The sequence below is a fragment of the Parasteatoda tepidariorum genome, chromosome 4, assembly GCF_043381705.1.
Source record: "Parasteatoda tepidariorum isolate YZ-2023 chromosome 4, CAS_Ptep_4.0, whole genome shotgun sequence".
Lineage (NCBI taxonomy): Eukaryota > Metazoa > Arthropoda > Arachnida > Araneae > Theridiidae > Parasteatoda > Parasteatoda tepidariorum.
The window spans coordinates 17726509-17747774 of NC_092207.1; the positions used below are offsets into that span (position 1 = coordinate 17726509).

Genomic DNA, 21266 nt, shown 5'->3' on the forward strand with positions numbered 1-21266 from the left:
AGCTTCTTGTTCTTTTATTGTGTAAGGGTATTCAATGCGTGACCCGCGGGACACCAGTACCCTTCCGATAATACCTTAATGGCCCATAGAATCACGTCATTCCGTTTAAAATAATGCATGAACAAGAAAGTGAAGAGGATTTTAAAATGACAAGTATTCTGAATACTAACTAGTAGTGCAAAATTTGTGACTGATGTTTACGTAAGCCTGAAAAGTTATAGTCTGTTTATGGCTTTATTGAAAGAAGTAAAAGATTTAATGGACTTATTCGGTCGAAAAACTCAAACAAGAACACGTTTTACACTTCAGTAATTAAAGGATAATCTGAAACTACAATCTAAATCCATATCACGTGATATTGTTGCTTTAATTAAACAGAAATAATGTCAAACTACGCATTTAGTTTAAAATGATTATCATCCCTTTGTAATATTTTTTTCCTTACTATAGCATGTTTGGTATCTGTTTAGAAAATTACAAAAATGCATAAAATAAATTGATTCTATGACTTTAATATGTTTCAAATTTGAACAAAAGGAGGGGAGATAATTTTTTAAACAAAAAATTATCTCCCTTCTGCAAATTATATTATGTAGCAGATGTGTGGGCCATTGAATTCTTCGAATTGTTGCTTTGACCCACTGGTGCAAAGGTTGCAGACCTCTACATAGGGTATACCTCAATAATTTTTTTTCTCCAATGCCCACCTGTGTTAACATCCATCAATTCAGGCATATACAGGGGGATTTTGTTGGCCTCTCTTTCACGGGGCACCATATAAGGTGGGCCAACGTCGCTCCCACAGTGAGGACAGATAGTACAGAGAAGGAAAGAACATCCATGCCTTGCCCGGGATTCGAACCCAGAACCTTTCTGATGCAAGGACAGTTCCCTGCCACCTACGCAGGCTGGTCGGCATACCTCAATAAGTACATTTTGAGAAAAACAACGGATACAACTCAATGTTATAAGTTTCATTAATTATCGAGCTCAAAAATTCTCATTAAATCTCCTGTTAAAAAAATAAACTACTGCCAAGAGTTTGAAAGGTGTCAGCTGTGTTAACCAAGCCCAATGAAAGATACATTTTGCAGCATTGCGAGTTATAGAATGCAGTTTCAATTTACTTACTTTTAGGCTGTTCTGTTTCAAAACATATTGCTCTCCATACATTTTTTTAAAAAACTATTTCGCATAATTTTCAAAATTTAATTTACTGCATATTTAAATCGAAGATTAACTGCATTTAAATTGACTTTGTTTGACTCTCATATATAAAGCTGATATCTCACTATGTAAAGGTAATAGTAGTAGTACCTTATTTGCGTCGCTCTGGAGCTGCACAATGGGCATTTGACAACAGCCTTGGAAACATCCCCGAGGTTGAACCGAAGACGTGCCATCACAATTTCGATCTTCTGCAGAGGGTAATTCTACAATCTTGATCTCCCACGCTTTGGCAGCCCAACGATCTGAACTTCATGGTAAAACAATTTAGCAAGGATCGATGCCGTGCACCCTCAATCTTTTCGCAAGCATATCAAAATATTCGCCAATATATTTCGCCAAAAAATTCGTCAAAATATTCGTTGTAGAACCAATGTAAAAGTAAAGCCTTCCCACAAGGCCAGCTTGTCGGTCAGGGAGTCATGAAAGTTAAATCTCGATAATTTCAAAATCAAGATGGTAGTAATGAGAGAACTTTTACTTCTCAGACAAGCTGCTATCTATCTTATTTTATTTTATACTCGTCGTTGAACAGTCGTCCCAATTTTTGGGTTTACGACTACTAATGTTCAACTCCGTCGCCTTGTAATTTTGAACTAATTCCAGAAGACAAGGGAACTCCTGGATCGAGTATTGGGAGAAGGATGCGTCGGGGACTTTTCGATGGTGCTAACCTGCATTTGCGTTACATGGAGAGGAAAACCACGAAAACATCACACGGTTTTGCCTGACGGTAAAGGGACTCTAAGTCATGATTCGTTTACCACTGAAGATATTTTAACGTCAGCATTGTGGTCGGCGCAAGCCGGATGGGGAATTCGTATCGACCAGTCATCACCGGGATTTGAACCCGGTTCACCTTATTGGACGGCGAACACTCTATCCTCTGAGCCATCACGGCTCAGCTGCTATCTATGGAACTGAAGCTAGGTGCTTGTACAGTCCGCAAAAAAAAAAAACGAATCACCCTGAATAACTTTCGTTCTAATGATCGGATTTTCACGAACTAAGTGTCAATCTTAATGGTTCCTGGGGGTGACCTCANGTATTGTCTCATTCCAGATAAACCAAATAGTTATTGCAGAGAATTCGAAACTTAAAACAGTTTGAGGTAGAGTATTTATATTATGATTCAACACTGACTAAATTTTTTTTTAAACAATGCATTCAGTGCAACGTTGAAATATTGTATCAAATTTAAGGAAACGAAATATTTGTTGAGAAATCCACTGACATGAACTCTACAAATGACCTTGCATTATTGAAAACAGGAAATCCTGTGAGACAATACTCTTAATTCGTTTAGAAAAGTAGAATTAAAAAGAGGGCATTAATGAAATGTTTGCGTTTTCCCACCTACACAACTTATCACGTGTGTGGGTTCCATCAAAATGAAGTGGAACCACCGCAAAAAACAAAAATTCATTAGCGGAATACCTAGAAGTTTGCACAACTTAGTAATTTACAACTTGAAAAGCTGAGTGCGTTTCCAGTTTGTTGATTAAAATGTCTATCTGATTGAGTGTCAAAATTTATTTCACATGCGGGTAGACTGAATTGAAGAAATCGTTTATTTTTAAATTCAGTTCAATTGATTTAAAATGAGCTCGGTTTATGACAACTTGTCTGTGGCACTGCGAAAAAGACAACACCGCAATTGTAATTGTACATTAAAATCTAAACGCCATCGTTTGTTTTTATGTTATCCGATTCTAGTATAAATGAATAGTGAAAAACGGAAAAGACAATGTCCAACTTTAAATAGACCACTAAATTAATCGATTAAAAAATTAGGAATACTGCAAAGAGATAAATTATCAGTGGAATACTTAGAAATATATACCTTTTTTGGTTTTAAAAACAAGCTGCGTTTTGTACTTCGCTGATGGTATTCTCTTTAACACGTTCACGCCGGGAAAAGTGAAAATACTGGTAGAAGAACTATTTCAATATTAGATAATATTCGGGAGGAGTTAATCTATTCTCAGCAATAACAATTCACTGTAAGGAAATTTATCACGGCGAAGAAGCAATTCAATATAAAAATTGCATCCGTTAAAAACAATTGGTAGTTATGGATTTTTATTATTCCCGGAAAAAAACTAAAAAATGAAATTTATTTGTTACCAGTTTTTACTCCGGTTCGCTGCCAAGATGAGACAATCTAGCGTGACCCACCGGTGGGTCACCCCGGCGTGAACGTGCTAAGACGGGGTGCCAAAACTGTACTCGGCATGCAAGTAAATTAAAATTGAGCTTATTTTTAAGCAATAAAATCTTAGCAAAACCGTTTTTTCCTTTTTCGTCTTTAATAAAAAAAATTTTGGAAATAATTCGATATTACTGTACTATAACATCGTAGAACAGAAAAGACAATGCGACAACTGCACTGTCGTGCAATTGAAAAAAATAACGTAAGTGCTTCATGATTGATTCAGAGAAAAGTGACTAGACTAGGAAGATAGTGCGATAATTATTTTTCTTCTATTACTAATGCTATGAACGCTAAAATAGAATTTCAAAAAATTGATAAAACAAAATGTATTTTTTAAATAAAATTTTTTTTGCACCCAATATATGTAGCTTACCATAAAAAGATGCCATAAAAGTCTGAGTTTTAAATCGCTTACGTTGATTTTTCATTTGCACGGCAGTGTATCATTACACTTAAAATAGCATTTGAAATTGAACTGTTGTAAAACCATTAATATAAATACGTTTATCATAAATTCAAATTCATACATTTCAAAGCAGTTTTTATCCTGAAAGCTATTTTTTCAATTACAAAATTAAATAAGATTTTTGAGTATTTTTTCAGTTACTGAATACCAGAAATAACAGCAATCTTTGTAATGAAATTCTTTCATGCATTTATGATTATGTGACATAAAAATAAGTTGCAAGCATTTTATTGAAATTCTTTCTTGGATTTAGAATTATGCGACATAGAATAGCAGCAAGCATTTTACTAATTTTTTTACTGCATTTGGAACTATGTGACATAGAATAAGTAACAAACATGTCACTGAATTTCTTTCGGGCTTTTTGAGTTTCGTGGCATAGAACAGCAGCCAGCGTTTTTAGTGAAATTCATTCAGGCATTTGGAATCATACGACATAGACAGTGGCGTAGTTTCGGGGAGGGTTTGGGGGACAAAACCCTGTTCGAAATTATACATTACTTGATTAATAAGCTATTTGGTTCGGTAAGTAAGATGCAGACATATAAAATTTTCCTTATTCATTTTTTTCGTAATTTAAAAACTATATATTAATTAAATCAAATTAAACGTATATAAACTGCAAACTTGCACGGCCGTTGAGATAAAAACTTCTTAGTAGTAGCGGCTTGATGTATTAAATCTTCAATTTAAAGTTTAAAAAAAAAAACATTTCAATCTACCACCACAAATCAATAATTAAAAAATATGTAAATATGCTCATGGGCTGCAATAGTGGCACAACTCAAAAAACAAGCGTTTTGGACTAAGAACAGGTGTAAATATGAAAATACACATTCTTTCAGCAGCAATACTAACACAACTCATAATTCAACGTGAAGGTAATATTCTTTTTAGTAAACTAAAGCATTTCTTATGCATTTAGCTTAGCGATGAGCCGACCAGTCTGTGTAGGGGGCAGGGAACTGTCCTTGCATCAGAAAGGTTCTGGGTTCGAATCCCGGGCAAGGCATGGATGTTTCTTTCCCTCTATCTGTNAATTAAAAAATATGTATATATCGCTCATGGGCAGCAATAGTGGCACAACTCAAAAAACACGCGTTTTGGACTAAGAACAGGTGTAAATATGAAAATACACATTCTTTCAGCAGCAATACTAACACAACTTATAATTCAACGTGAAGGTAATATTCTTTTTAGCAAACTAAAGCATTTCTTATGCATTTTGCTTAGCAATGAAAACTTTAAACCCACTTATCTCAAATTTGATTTTTTGAGTTGTGCCGCCATTGCAGCCCATGAGCGATATGATCTATCTGTTAGCTCACTGAGCTTTTAAATTTTTAATTAGTTTAATTATTAAAAAATCTTTTTCAGCAAGGGTACAAGTTGGCAGGTATATAGGATATATATGCGCCAGAAGGCGTAAGCCCCACCAAACATACAATAAAACTACGCCGCTGTACAATAGTACTGTGAATAGTAGCAAGCATTTTATTGAAATTCTTTGGGGCATTTAGAATTATGTCTAAGTATTCAGAAAAACAAAAAATGATTATCAAAATAAATAATACTTATTCGAAAAAAAAAGAAGAAAAAAAATGAAGACGCTTTTTCGGATGTTGTGGGAAATGAGGGAAGAGGAAGCATCCATTGGTTTCGGCTCATCATCACTAATTGGTTGCTTTGATGGAGTTCCGCTCCTTCGTGACTCATCAGAACGATCTGAATTTGCCCAATTAAAAGAGAAAACACACCCCCATAATGATATTTTGGTGTGCACTTCAAAACTAGTCATTATTCTCTTTGAATTCGTTGTTGTAGCTGTATTACACTGAAATTCAAATCACACCGTCAACATTAATATTCTATTTCCATATAAAACCGATAGGTTTATATTTATTACTTACCACGAAAAAATAAATAAGAACTGTAATGTTTCAGAAACTAATAGAGTAAAAATTTAATGCTTTTTATTAAAAGAATATGAGAGATGTTATGCTTTACTGTAATTTTACAGAAATTAATGGACAAAAAATATATTATTTAAAGCGAAAAATATATAAGATGTACGATATCTTGTTTTAAAGTTAAAGAGTCTATTTGACTGAAAATGCATTACTTAGAAAGCTGATTCTAAAAGAAACGAATTTTTAATATTTAAAATTTTTCAGGAGCAAACATTCTATTAAAATCATAAAAATATGCACAAATATCACAAGCGTTTATTTTCACCCCCTAAAAATTTAAAAACAAAATTTAGAATTTTTGATACTGAGAAAAAATAAAATTTGAAATCCAGTTTTGATAAAAACAATTTTTTCCTAAAAATTTCTCTACTTCTTCCCGTCGTATTTCCTTCCTTCACTAAACTTTGTTTTTTGTTCTTCTTGTCCACATGTAGACAAGAATATTTTTTCCCCAGCACGGCTCATTTTCACTGTATAATAACTTTCGGGGAGAATCGATTTCCCAGGTTACTAATTTGTCAAAACCTTTCAATCGTCATTTCTGTAAAAAAATGGGAATAAACCTTTCTCCCCACTTGGTATTTACTTACTATACAATAAAATATAGAAAATGAATGCCTTAACAATAACAAGAAGAAAATAATAATCTAAAAATACATTATAGTGAAGAAAATAACTGAAGGTATCGGTACCTTATTGTATACTGTTTAAAAAATAAAAAAAATGAGAGTAAAAAACTATTACTTACTGTTAAAAAAATAAATAAATAGAAAATGTAATGCAAACATAGAAATGTAAAATAAATAAATAAAAATGATCGGCAAAAATATATAACTCACTACTTACAAATCTAACTATATTACCATGAAAAAAATATCGAAACAGTAGTGTCTTACTATAACACTAAAAAAAAAAAAGAAAAAAAAAGAGACTAAAAAACAGGGTATCTGCTACATTTTAGATTTTCAAATTCATGACTAATTCCAAGAATTTTTCATGACTTAACTATCTTCGCCAACAAAAACCTTACAATAAATTTAAAAAAACATTATTCGAAATGATAGGTATAATCAAAACTGTTATATTCTACATCTTCATATTTATAGATTTTAAATTTAAAAAATCAGAGTAAAGAAAGATTTAAAACAATAAAATAGCTGAAAAAATACAAAAGCAAATAATTTTTTTTCTGCAGAATTAAATTCTAAAGACACTTTTCTTGTTCATCAGAAAGGAAAGAAATACTCCTGATTTTTCTGTTCTCATTTCGGAATAAAAAAAATTCGTCACTGACTGGTTTGCTTCAACTAGAATTTTAAATTGATAAAATTAAAAAAAATTACTAATAAAAATTCTTAAATCACAGAAGAGAGAGAGTTTAAAAGATTCACTCTAGAAATGATGTTTTTTCTTTCATTTTTTGAAAGAAGACCATAATTTTTAAAGAACATGATAAAATCATTTTATATTCTAATAAAATATGATTGAATGGTGATTTTGTTAGGAATTCAGATATTTAGAACAGGATGAAATTGGGGGGGGGGATTCCATTTTAAAAATTACATTTTTCGGAGACCTAAATCCATGACTTTCTATGTTTTCTTTTAAAAAATAGTAAAAATCATGACATTTCATGACAAATTTTGTTCAATACTGAAATTCATGACTTTCCAGGTGAGCGTATACCCTGTAAAAATATATAATTTGAAACAGAAAAAAAAAAACGAAAGGTATAAGAAGACATTCATACAATTGATAAGAGATAAACATTACTTTTAGAAATTTATAACGTATTATGAAATAAAAATGTGAGGGGTGCAATGCTTAACTGTAATGTTAAGAGACCGCTTCCCTTGCGTTCTAACTCAACCGTTAAAGGGGTGTGTATGGAAGGGAATATTAAAAACGGCTTTTAACGATCTTCATTTTTGTTTTAAATATAAATTAATTAATATTTACCGTATTCCACAGTATCGCTTCGAACACATAAATACATGCTCATTGCTAAATTAAAATGGGGTAAATATTTTTTTTAGGAAATTTAGTAGGAAAACAGATTGACAATTGATCAATCTGTATAGTCATTTGCCTTAAAACTGAAAAAATAAAATCACGAAAACTTTTCACTGGTTTAGCTATTGGGTCCCCAAAATTTTTCTAAAGCCCAATATTCTCATACAAGATCGTTTGCTGTTGATAAGGTGAAATCAGTAGATTTTCTGGATGTGCATAAATGAAAATTATAAATGAATTGAAAACACTAGCTTAAAGTCTCAAATTACAACGAAAAGAGTTTGGGAATTGTGAAAAAAATTCTGAATCAAATAAACAAAAAAAAAAATTATTACTTTTTTTTATTCCATTCTGTCAGTTCCTTCCATGCCTCAAAAATAAATTAAATACAACGACCAGACATTTTAATTTGATGTGGAATCACCCTATCTACAAATTAAAAGGGTCAGGATAGCCTGGCTTGAACTAGTTTTCGTGAGAAAGGGAGTTCGAATTCCGCTGGTCAAAGGAACCCCCTGTATCAAATGGTGACTGTTGCACGGTAAATCTAATGGGGTCACTAAGTCCTCCAAGTTCCCATAACAAATCAATACCTCTAGAGATATTGAATTGTTCCCAGAAGTCCTCTTTTGCAGGAAAGAGTCACAGAAAACACTCTTTCGCATTCAGCATTGCTGTGGGGTACAGTGAAAATAGTTTTAAGAATTTTTGAAATTGTTTTATACTTATAGCCATCTGCATCATAAATATTAGCTAAAGATGCAAATTGTTGGTCCATGGGATCAGCTAAAGTGTTTGATCTAAGCATTGACCAAGGGACAGCCGCCAAGTAAAGGTATGTTTCAACATTTTTCGCATTTCAACATCACATAGTAATTGAAATGATTTAAATTTTTCCCTTCTCTCAGAACTAAATTCGAAATAGTAAAAAATATAAATTACTGTTTGATCAAGGGAGAAATTTAATAGCAGAAATAGACTTTGGCACAGCTAAATTAAGATGACAAGGGCATTCAATAATAAATTCATTTTGTACATCTTTAGAGAACCATTTTTGTCACTGATCATTATCAGCACCACAGAAAACACATTTTTCAAAGGGAATGCCTAGACTGCTGAAATTGTCCAATACACTGTTTACAATATTAACCCCTGTACAGCCATCTTTAATAATAGTAAATGCTAAAACAGAACTTTGAATTTTTTTAAATGATTCATTAAAAATGGAGTTTCGAATCACAGTCATTTGTCCTGTAAATTGCAATACAAAATGCAGTGTTTTTATATTGATTTCTGCAGTTCACTAGTCATCTCATTACTCATTTAATATCAGAATCAAGAAATATCTTTTTAAAGAGTTTTGAAGCATGATCGGCTGCACTGATCGGTAAATTATGTCCTACTAAAAATGTTGTTGTGAAGAGAAATTAAGCATTTGTCACTTTCGTAATTGCTTTCTCAATAATTCAGGATCCACGACGGCTCAGGAGATAGAGGATTCACTTTCCAATGAACTGGGTTTGAATCCCAGCGATGACTGGCCAATACGAATTCCACTTCCACATAAGGCTTGCAGTGACGTAAAATATCCTCAGTGGTAGACAGATCATGGGTTAGAGTCCCATTGCTATCCTCTCCATGTAACACAAATGCAAGTAAGTACCACTTCCACGAAAACGAATACTTGATCCAAGAGTTTCCTTTTCTTCTGGATTGGGTTCAAAATTACAAGGCTATGGAGTGTAACATTAGTGGTCTTGAATCCAAAAAATTGGGTTGGCAGTTTAACGACGTTATTAAATAAAATAAAATTTTTTTTTTTGAGTTTTGTTGATTTTACGTGTCTTACAACTGTGTGTGACACTTAAGTCATGTTTACATTTGTGCGCAATCATCACCATGTACGAAATCATCATGTACATCACGATCTAGAAATAAATGGAAATTCAAAAGAACAAGTCTTCTTAAAGGCTAGTTTTGTATAGTTTTCGTTTAGCCATAATATATAAAAATTAACAAGATTAATTCAATGAACAAATAAGTATTTTTACTGCAAATCCAGTACTATTTCTCTTTTACACACACCACTTTCCTTCAACGTTTGCTTTCGTGTCGGTAAACAGGAAGTCACATGATAACGGGAGAACTCTTGCAGAAAAGCTGAATTCCTTCTCTCATTGGCAGATGAGAGGAGAAATCCATCATGCCACACTTTATCACAGCAAACGGGTTCCCCAAGGCCAAAGCAAGATGAGAAGTGACATCTGAATTAAAGAAAATACAACCTATGGGGCGGACGGGTTGTGGAAAATCTTAGGTTCTACACACAAAAAGATAGCTAAAATGAAAGCTTCTGAAAAATGCAGAAGGATTGGCAGTTATGAATTAAGCATCAAAAATAGTTAAGCAATTTTTCTTCAGTCCTCAAAATCAAATAGTATCTTATTGAACAATATTTAACAGTAATGATTATGGAAATAAATACTTTAAGCCATCTCGGTATTAGCAGGAGTTAAATGTGTATATTTTAATTATAAGAACGAATAAGCCAAGTTTGCTAACGCATAGAGAAGAAATAATTCTAGTTTAAACAGGTTACCGCTATGCAAAATACGTGTATATAAAATTGAAATATTAAGAACAATAACTGCATCAATACCTCGATCATCATCTATAACATATCTAAAAAATTATATTGCAAAAATTATACAAGGAGGATAATTTTTTTAACACTTTATTCTTAAAAAAGTTGATAAAGTTTGTGTTGGTAACAAAATGTGGACCATTTATACGAAATTTAAAAAATATTTGAATAAATTGCTAAATATTTTTAAGAATACATATCAACATTAAAACTAGTACTCATTGATTATAGAGACGAATGTTCAAGTTGGGGTGACAAGTCCGAAAATCAGTCAGTACAAATTTTAAATGCATTTCAAAATGCAAAAAAAAAAAAAAAAAAAAAAAAAAAAAAAAAAAAAAAAAAAAAAAAAAAAAAAAAAAAAAAAAATACACAAACTAATGTACCTTAATAAATGTGTGCCCAAAAAATAAAACTACATGACTGAAATATGCTTGTAAGAGTATACAAATACAAAGAATTTTAATGTTTCAATTTTATTCACAGCTATACATAACTGTATGTCAAAACTGTATAGTACTTGCATTTTAAAAAATCAAACACTAAACTCATAAAAACACACAATTTATTTACAAGTTTGGGGCTATTTTCATAACTATTCTACAATATTCAGCTTTAATAAAGAAAGAAAAACTTGTGATTACAGGGTGAAAAGCATTTGTCTTTTGTTGAATAAAAGATGTTGATACGATTGCAGGAAACAATTCTATGTGATTATAGTTATTATTTTTCCAGTAAAAATGAATGTAAAATAAGCAGTTCATATCTAAACACAAACGTATATAGTTAGTTTTGGGATTATAATACATTTTACACATAATTCAATATCGAGCAATTGCTGTAATAATTTTCAGGAACATAGAATAAGCAGTAAATAAAGATGACCACAAAGAACTGCACAAATATAAAGAAAAATCAAATTATTCTTTAAATTTCCATTCTTGCCTACACATAGGACATAGTTGGTGAACTTGTTGAGATGTTAACCATTTCATAATGCAGTGAATGTGAAAACAATGTGAACATTTGCCCCAAACAAGTGGGCAATCGTCTCCAGGCATTTTACAGTCTGGGCAACAACCGTCGAAAGGCATTCGACATATACCACAACTATCATCATTGGCAATCCATCGCCATGTAGCAACAGCTGTATAGTTTTTAATTTTTATTTTCATTGTGCACTTCAAGTAAACTTTAATAATCAACTCACAATCATTAGGTACCCAAATTCAAGTCCAAATGTTGCTACTGGTGTATAATATTACTGAAAGGACTTTGCATTAAGCTAGCTTATAGCTTGTTTAAAAAAATTAAATCTTCAATGTAAGTTCGGAATTCTCTGAAAGCTATAAGCCAAGTGTTTGTTTGAGTAAACACAATATATATAAGATTATCAACCTTTAACTTTTTCATTGTTATTATTTACATTGCACTCAACGATTCTGCCGAAGATTTTAAATTATTTTTCCTAATTATGACTTTAAACTTGCTTTTTTTAATGATAAATAATTTTAAATTTGCAATTGTTGATGTAAAAGTCATCATAATTTCTGAGAATCACAAATTTTAAAAACTTGATTCTAACTAAGGGTGAAGACTTGGAATTAGCAAGTTTATTCTCTCAAATTTATTTTGGGTGAAGTGATGCTGTTTTATCAATTGTTTATAGTAAATATATGAATGGTTTTGACAGTTTACATACTTTAAATATTGCTTAATTCTCTTTATTGCAATTTCAGTTATTTTTGTTTGGAGGAATTGCTATTATTCTGCTAACTATTTCGTATATTTTAGATGATTTTCAATTTGTTATTTTATTATGATTTTATAAGCAGCGTAATGTATGTGGTGGTTTGAAGTGAATACATAAATGATGCATGCAACACATATGATGCGTATAGACACATAATATTAGTTTTTACATTAAAAATCATTGCTAAAATCATTTTTATTGATAAATAATCACGTACGTCTTATAAATGTGTTAATGTACATAAGACTGCTGTTGAACTACTTTTCTGTTTTATGATATTAAAAATAAAGGATATGGTTATAAGCCTTGCAATGCTAATGTCTTAAATTGAAAAAATATTGAGTGTAACTGTAACATAGTAAAAACTACTTAAAAGCTACTTGCTTCGGAGATATTTCCGTACAGTGATCTGTTGCAGGATGATCGCCAAGTCTTGGAAACTCAGGCAGTGTCGTACTAGAAAGTAGAAACTAAAAAAAAAAACATCACAGAAAGGGACCAACTCAAAAGGTAAAGCTCGTAGCCACCCCCGGGCAAACATATACGCGTTTTTTTAAAAAAATATTTGCAAGTTTAAAATCTATTTTGCACCTTGGCGATTGTAGTTGGTGCGACAGATCACGATACGGAAATATCCCCCTTGTTTCAGCTTAGCAAATTATTGGCATTTTAGTTCTAATTCTGCTTCTGTTCTGTTCCAGCTGCTTGGAGTTATCAGGGGTCTGTCTAGGTTTTTCTGAGAGATACCTATTTTGTGAAAATTCAGACATAATTTGTGAAAAATTAAAAATTATATTAAAAAATCAACGCAGAAATATAGTAAAAATATGGATTTATCGTTTCTTAAGGGATACAAAAATAAAATTTTAAGAAAAAGTATTTTGTGAAACTGCCATTTTTGATTAAGTTGAATTTGTGAAGGTACTGCTAAACGGTAGTAAATTCGGTCTGGACAGACCCCTGGTTATGGAAAAAAAAGAGCATAACAGCATTTTACTTTTGCAAAATTACATATGATAATCCGTTTTTTTTAATTAAATATCATCTAAAAATAAGTAAGATGGTTAAAATAACCATGAGTGTAATAATTTAAAATAGAATTATAAAAAGATAGAACTTTGTAAGAATGATGAAATTATTGGAGTTATTAAGAATAAGGAATTAAAAGATACTTTTAATACGCGTCATTTGTAGAAATTTTTATTTTATTTTTGAAATTTTCTTCTGACCTTCTGATTTTTTGCTTTGATTGTTTTGTAAAATCTGACTCGAGTTTTATGGTTCAAGACCAAATTCTTCCATAGAGCAGAATAGCTTTTTAGTTTACAGAATTATATAAGATAATCATTATGTACAGTTAATATAATATTAGCTAAAAAGGATAAGATTGTAAAAATAACCAGAATGTAACAACTTAATGCAAAAATATTTACCCTATTTTCTTAATCCGTTAACTTTTGCATCTTTAAGCAATATTTTTCATTAAAATATTTATTTTCATTATTTAATAGTATGCTTTGCTTACAACACGCACTAAAGAAAAAAAGACGTCAAGCACATATATAAATTATGTTTAAAAAATATATAGGTAAAATGTCATTACTGTTCCATGTCCTCAACACACATTTCTGAACTTTTTATATGAAATGAATACGAATGTTACGAATGTTACGAATACGAATGTTACAAATAATTGCATACATATTTTGATATAATTTGACTCTCTACTTGAATATGCATAATCAATACTCATAGAATAATTTGTATATTTTGTTCTTCATCTCATTTTGTATGTTTCCCGAACTTTTGTGCAGTTTATTACTAGCATAAAAAGTGCCAATAAAACACTATAGAGGACTCTAATTGATTCCAGGTTAAAAAATACTCTTACCTAGAAACAGTGAAGTTTAATTTCTGTACCATTTCTTTTAGAGCCATTAAGCTTATTTATGTCTTAAACAAAATCTGTGGGTTATTTTATTGAATGTAATTACTATCCCTCTTATTTTCTTCTAAGAAATTGCAAATAAAAAATTTGATTTGTACAAAATGTACAACTTTACTTTTTAAAAATATTGATAGACCAATGAAGGATGGTCTGGGAAACATCCGTGAGTGTGATTTAAAGACATGTCTTCACAATTTAGATCTTCTGCAGAAGAGATTACCACCCCTTCCCCACTTTGGTATCCTGATTAACTGTGTGCAAAGTTGAGTATTTGATGGTTCAACGAGGACAAATACTGCACATCTTCGGCTACTAAGCAGGTTGATCAAAGTGGTCACCCACATGCTCAGTGGCAACAACCAATGGTGCTTGGCTATCAGGAACAATGTCTTTACGATTAGTCTAGTGCAAGACCAATGTAAAAGTAAAGCATTCCCTGAATAGCCAGTTTGTCGGTCAGGAGGGTTGTGAACATTAAGTTTCCACAATTTCAAAACCAATATAGTAGCAAAGAGATAGCCTTTACTTCCTAGACAAACTGCTATTTTTTGAACTGAAGCTAGGTGGGCTGAAACCATGTAGTAAACTACTACTATGTAAATAAAGTACCTACTAATGCTATTTAAAGAAAAGAAATAGTTTTTTATTTATTCAAAAACTATCACTTTATTATTACTGTAAAATCATTATGTCAAAATATTTGTAAGATTAAAAATCTAGAGTAAAGAAAACCAACAGAATCTACATTTTTTTTTACCAGTTTCCTATAATTACTATACAGATTAATAAAAAAATAAAAAGGCTTTTTATGGGCTGATTTACCCAGTTTGATACTGTATGTTTTTTCAAGTGTTTATCTTTTACAATTTTGTTTTTAAACTGTATTAATGTTCATATTTTTCTTTCTTTTATAGGATTTACATATATTTAATTGAAAACGTTAGCTGAGTAAAAAATTAACCACCAGTCCAGGGGACATTTGATTCAAACAAAACATTTTCTTTTGTATGAAGTTATGTCAATTTAGTAGATAGCATATGTAAGTCTGTTTTCCTTTTTCTAAATTTTTATTTGTAATATACTTATAATTTGTTTATTTTATCATCTGAATTGTGCATAATTTATGTCTTATGACAATTGTTTGTTTGCTCATTTTTAATTGCATCATGTTAAAGCAATTAAAAATGTTATATTGTTCTTTTGCTAATTTAGCTATTATAATTGTCATTGCTGAAATATTTATGTTTTTTATTTAAACTACTATTAAAAAAGAATGTAATAAAAGAAAAGAATACCACTACATACAAAGAAAGTTTTTTTTTTTACTTAAATTTGTATGATGAACTTTACTATCAGTTATATTTTAATTTTCTAATTCTATATTTTTTAAAAAAAATGAATTTGAAATTCTTTGTTATAATTTTTTATTGGTTATGAAGTGGAAACTGAATGAAAATCAATCTTTACTTTAATTATTTTTGTGTTTTATATATTTTACTCTAAAAAATTTGCTTCAGAAAACTAAACATGTATCCATTTATAGTTTTTTTCCTCTTTTTTTCATTTGCAATGTTTCATTTGTTTCCTCATCATAAGCATATCAAAGTTAACTTAATTCCGTTTTGCTTTGCATTTCCAATAATTTGTTTTCCAGTGTTCTCCCTAAGTGTTTCTAAAAGGGCGGCTCACCCTGCCTGACGCACTTTTTTTTGTAAAAATAGGTCACTATCCCTTTAAAACACTGCCTTTTTATTCATATTCTATTTAAAATTAATAATCCACTGCTTGAATAATAATTACGCATTGGTAAAATTATCTGTGTTTTTAAGTTTAATTTTGATTACTGTTACAAATATTTATTTTCTTAACATATAATTCTCAACTGGTTAAAGGAAGAACTTTGTTTTTAATTTGAAAAGAAATATTACATAATTGATAGCTACTAACTTGTAAAGGATATAATATATTACATGTTTGCTATGTTAAAATATGTTACCTTTGTTTATTTTTAAACATTTTAATTTTGAATATATTATTCTTCAAGAAAATAAATTATGTAATATTTGTTGCTCACAAAATAATCTAAATTGTACAGTTAATAAAATAATTATTAATAAAATTATTCTGTGAACTGAATACTTCTGAATATTCTGTGAACTTTCTTATTAGAATAAGGCATGAAATTAAATTAAATAAATAAACTTTGTTAGGCTGAGGTAGCCTGGTCAGTAGGGTACTGGGCCCATGTCCGAGAGTTCGTGGATTTGTACCCCGCCGGCCGAAGACTCCCCTTGTAGTAAAGTGACTGATGCACATCTGTCGAGTAGCAAAAGTCCTCCATGTTCCCATAACAAATCAGTACCTCTGGGGGTACTGGATTGGAGATCGATCGTTCTCTGATTCAGGTCAAAATTACGCTCTGTGGTTGTATGAATGGGGCCGCCCAATAAACGGTTGCGATGTATGGAGTGGCAGAAGTCGAATTCTTGGCCATAGATGGCGCCACTGAAAAACAAGAACAATCGCACCCCTTCTGCCTAAACAGGCATACGTCAACAACAATAAAGTTTGTTTTATTTTAAGTATTTGTTTATCAATAAAAATTAAATAAATAAAATTTCTTTTTAGTTTGCCTATTGTTTCGTATTAATAGTCTGCTATTTGTATATTTAATGAAGATTGTCTTTTTTTCTCCCTATATTTGTTTACTGATATTAGACCTACACTTAGATAAAGTCATTATTTAGCTAGCAGTTCTTATCAGAGTTAGTTCCCTTTACCAATGGAATAATTTTATTATTAATTCTCCAATGGAGTAATTTTTTTATTTTTTATGTGACCTTTTTACAAGATTAGCACTGCCTTAAAAAATCCACTATTTTATTTAGCCAAAAACTAGAAAGATCCTCTTTTAATTTGTCAAAAGCATCAATTTATTTGCATTATTATATTATAATTATATTATTTAATATTACATTTTAAAATAACTCTGTCTACCATTCTTAGCATAGATTAATTTTAATTGACATGCAGAACACACACTAATGTTCTAAAAATGCTCTTAGATTTTGTTAAAATTTTTAGTGATGTATGGATTTAGAAATAATAAAAATGTAATGTTAAATAATATTTAATGTTGGTAGTCTATTTTTTTTCTGATCTTGCATAATTATTTTTATTTTATTAATTATTTTGAAAGCAATAGTAACCAAGTTGTGTTTTATGAAAAATATACTTCTACTTATAGTTTTATATTTGCATTGCAATTTCTAATTGTGTAACTTGAGTTCATTTGAGTTATTTCTTTCAACCCAATTTGCCACAAATCTAGTGTTTAATTATAGTCCATGACTTTGTTTATTCTTACGATGAGATATTTTTTCTTATGCTTTTTATTACTGCCTAATTTTTTTTTCTGATTTATTATTACATTTTAGTCATTGTCTTTTCTGCTATATTGGACAAAACGAAAAAAACCTCTGATCATATTAGTTAAAATTTATTCCCACCAGTTAACACTTCACAAAAATGTTCAGTATTAACTGCTTCCCTAACCAATTTTTTTGAAAAAAAAAGTGCAAAAATCACCATATTTTTTTATTTCATTAATAAATACAAGAAACTAAAACAAAACATAATACACAAGTTCTAAGTTGAAATTTTAATTTGCTAATGCGTAAAAATATTCAATTTACCATCACTTTACTATCCCAAATTATCTCGGGCAAATGAAGAAAGTTAAATATTAGTCTTTGTATATGTTCACATCTTCATAATCTGAAAAATCATCTGCATTGTTTTAACTTTTGCTTGCGAATGCCATTTTTTCACTCTTTTTTCTATGTAAATTCATTAACAATATATTCAATAACAACAATTTTGCATATGCAATTATACAAAACACGTCTGTAGTCCCACAAATAGCAAAACTTCCAAACAAAAGTTGACAGACTTCAAATCACAGCAAATTATTATTATTTTTCGCTTTGCTTCCTGCCGAATAAAAATGTGATAAAACAAAACGTATCGACGAATTTTGAACATTAATTTGAAATGATCAAATACCTGTATCATGGAAAAGCAACAATGTATTTTGACACTCAGAACTATTCTAATTTTCTCATCTAACGCAAGCTATAACTGCTGATAGCTTAAGATGTATGCTTTAAGTTTGGCTACAATTCTGCCATTATAAATCTGCTGGCATACTGATTTTTTTACTCAGGGAAATTGCACTTCATCATTTTGTTTCTGTTAAACTGACATGTTTGATGCATTATAGCTCATAAAAGGAATTGTTGTCTTTAAATCTAGTGTAACGGCGATTTGTATGCATCTTTAAAAATTGTCAATAATTTTTTTTTTGCATGTTTTTTAATATAGATAAATTTAGTGCTTGTTATCATTGTGTAGTAAGAACTGCAACATTTTGAAAGACAAATGGTTTGTATGATTTTTATGCAGATCGAAAACATTACCATATTTTCAGGAATTGACAAAAACCTTGGCTGAAAGAACATGATTTAGTGTTAAATTTAGGCTCCTTTAATTATGAGTAGTTTTTTTTACCATTACATACAAATGGGTCTGTTCACATAAACTCTGGATCAGCATATACCTATTACAGTATCAAATACTGCAAAGTATAAAAATTGTGCATTCATAAAAAATTCAGACTTGTATTCCGAAAAATTATATATCTTTGTTTTTTTTAATAACTCATATTTAATTATAATTGTTAAAATCATGCAGCTTAATGTCTGTAAAAGGTTGTCCTCTATTTTTTTAAATCTTTCCTGCTAGGATCGCTTTTAAATTAAATACAAATATTATGTTGAAATATAATCAAGAATTCTTATGCCTTTATTATAATTTGAAATTAGTAACATTAGTAAATAAACAAACCTTTTATCGAAGAAAAAACATATTTTCGGGTTAAAAGTGTTCAGAAACTAACCTGTATCACTTCAGTCATAGTTTAGCTAGATGTTTCAAAGTTTTGTAGTAGTATTATTTATAGTACTTTAAAATGTAAAAACAACTTTAAATTTGTTACAAAGTGAAATAACCATTAAATATTTTATATATTTTAATTATATGAAATATTTTTATCTTTTTCAGGTAAGAAATTATTTCTCTGATGTCTAAATTTTGAACAAAATAAAATTTGGAAAGTACCTGAGCGGTGCTTAGTTCTATCAATTTTTTTTAAAGATTTCTAGTGTAGTAAAATTTATAAAACTATTTTTTAATCAGTCATAAAATTTTAATGGATATATACCTCTCCCTGTAACTCAAATGCGGGTTAGTTCCCTCAAAAAGTGCTCCATGAGCACAAATTTCCCCCAATGCTTGATCCAGGAGCTCTCTTGTATTCTGGATTGGGTTCGAAATTACAATGCTACTTTGTTGAACATTAGTACCGTATATTCCGGCGTATAATGCGCACTTTTAATACAAAAATTAACATTGGAATTTACGGGTGCGCAGTATACGCCGAATATAAAAAATTATAGATTAAAAAAATTCAAATATAGAAAAATACTTTTATTTTAAAGAAATAACATACCTTTACCTGTATACTTTATTGATTTTCGTTATTACATAATACAATAATACAATTTCGTTATACAATCTGTTTCGTCTTCATCATCTGCGTTACCCTCATCCATAAATAAACAGTCATCTTCTGATCCGTCCAGATTATTTGAAATGCTGCATTTTTTGAATGATTTTCTAACCATCTCAGGCGTAATTTCATCCCATGTTTTTAATATCCATTTGCACACTGTTTCCAAACTTGCATGACGCATATGTCCTCCTTTCATAAAGGTTTTCTCGCCCTCCAACATCCAAGTGTTCGACTGTTTTTTTAAATTGGCTTTAAATGGTTTGTTTAAGCAGACGTTCAATGGCTGAACTAATGGTGTCAATCCGCCCGGAATAACTGCCACATCGGTGTTATGTTCTTTCAACAATTTTTTGTATTATCTGTAAGGTGGGACCTAAACATGTCCCACCCACACTAAAAGGCTTTCTGGTTTTCTATTGATACTAGACAAGATATTGCACATGTATAATCCAAATTTTCGTGCGCGTTATACGAAGAGTATATCTTAAAATTAAAAAAAAGTTATTAGAAATTACGGGCGCGCATTATGCGCCGGAATATACTGTAATTAATTTTCGTTTTGAAAGTGTGCTAAAAAATGCCGTTGAAGCATTTTAATTAGGGTTGGCAGATAGTTTATAATTATCAGTTTTTGAAAATTTAATCATAGGACAAAACCATTATGGTTGAATACTTTATTGGAAAAACCTCAAATCTAACATTTTGTTGTGGTGTTTTTTATTCATGCATTTGTGTTGTGTATAGTGTTTTTGTTAACTGTCATAAAATGTTAGTACCAATTTTCTTACATTGAAGTAATAAGATGAAATTTTTTTTGTTTATTTTTATTTATTTATTTATTTTGCAACCTGAGTTCCATTCTTTTTCCAATTTCTTTGTCTTATTCAATTCCTTATCTTTTATACTTAATTTTTTTTTGTGTGTACCTTATTTTAAATGTATTAGGAAGCTTAGACTTACGTCCACCAAATATGCAGGACTGTTTGCACAGTTTTTTTTCCAGCTGGTTTCATTTGCCTTAGTGCTATTCAATGTTCCCAGTTTCTTTATTTCAATACATATGTAACAAACCCTTAGTTTTGTTTTTCATGGTTTGAATTTTATATTTTAAACTGTGCCATCTTAATAAGAAATTAGCATTTGGTCAAACACTAGAGGCAGATCAGTAAGAAGAAAGAACATGATGGAGACTTTTAAAAACTTCTCAATATTTATTTACACAAATATTTATCGAGTTAGAATGATCTAAAATATTTTTTTTAAAATAAAGGCAAACTATTTAACAATGTTAGCTTTCAAAAAACAGAAAAAAGTATGAGTTTCTTATTAGCTTTTCCTGATTATGCGAATGAATTTCTTTGTAAAGAGCTTTACGATATAGTAACTTATCAAATTTTA

General features: G+C 30.3%; 1 non-coding gene across 1 annotated transcript; it reads left to right on the forward strand.

Annotated features, from left to right (window-relative positions):
* Positions 1 to 11927: 11927 nt before the first annotated feature.
* LOC107457242 (uncharacterized) lies at positions 11928 to 19412 on the forward strand. Its single transcript, XR_011636549.1, has 3 exons — positions 11928 to 12171; positions 15151 to 15275; positions 19358 to 19412. It is a non-coding gene; the product is annotated as an uncharacterized protein (transcript).
* Positions 19413 to 21266: the final 1854 nt, after the last annotated feature.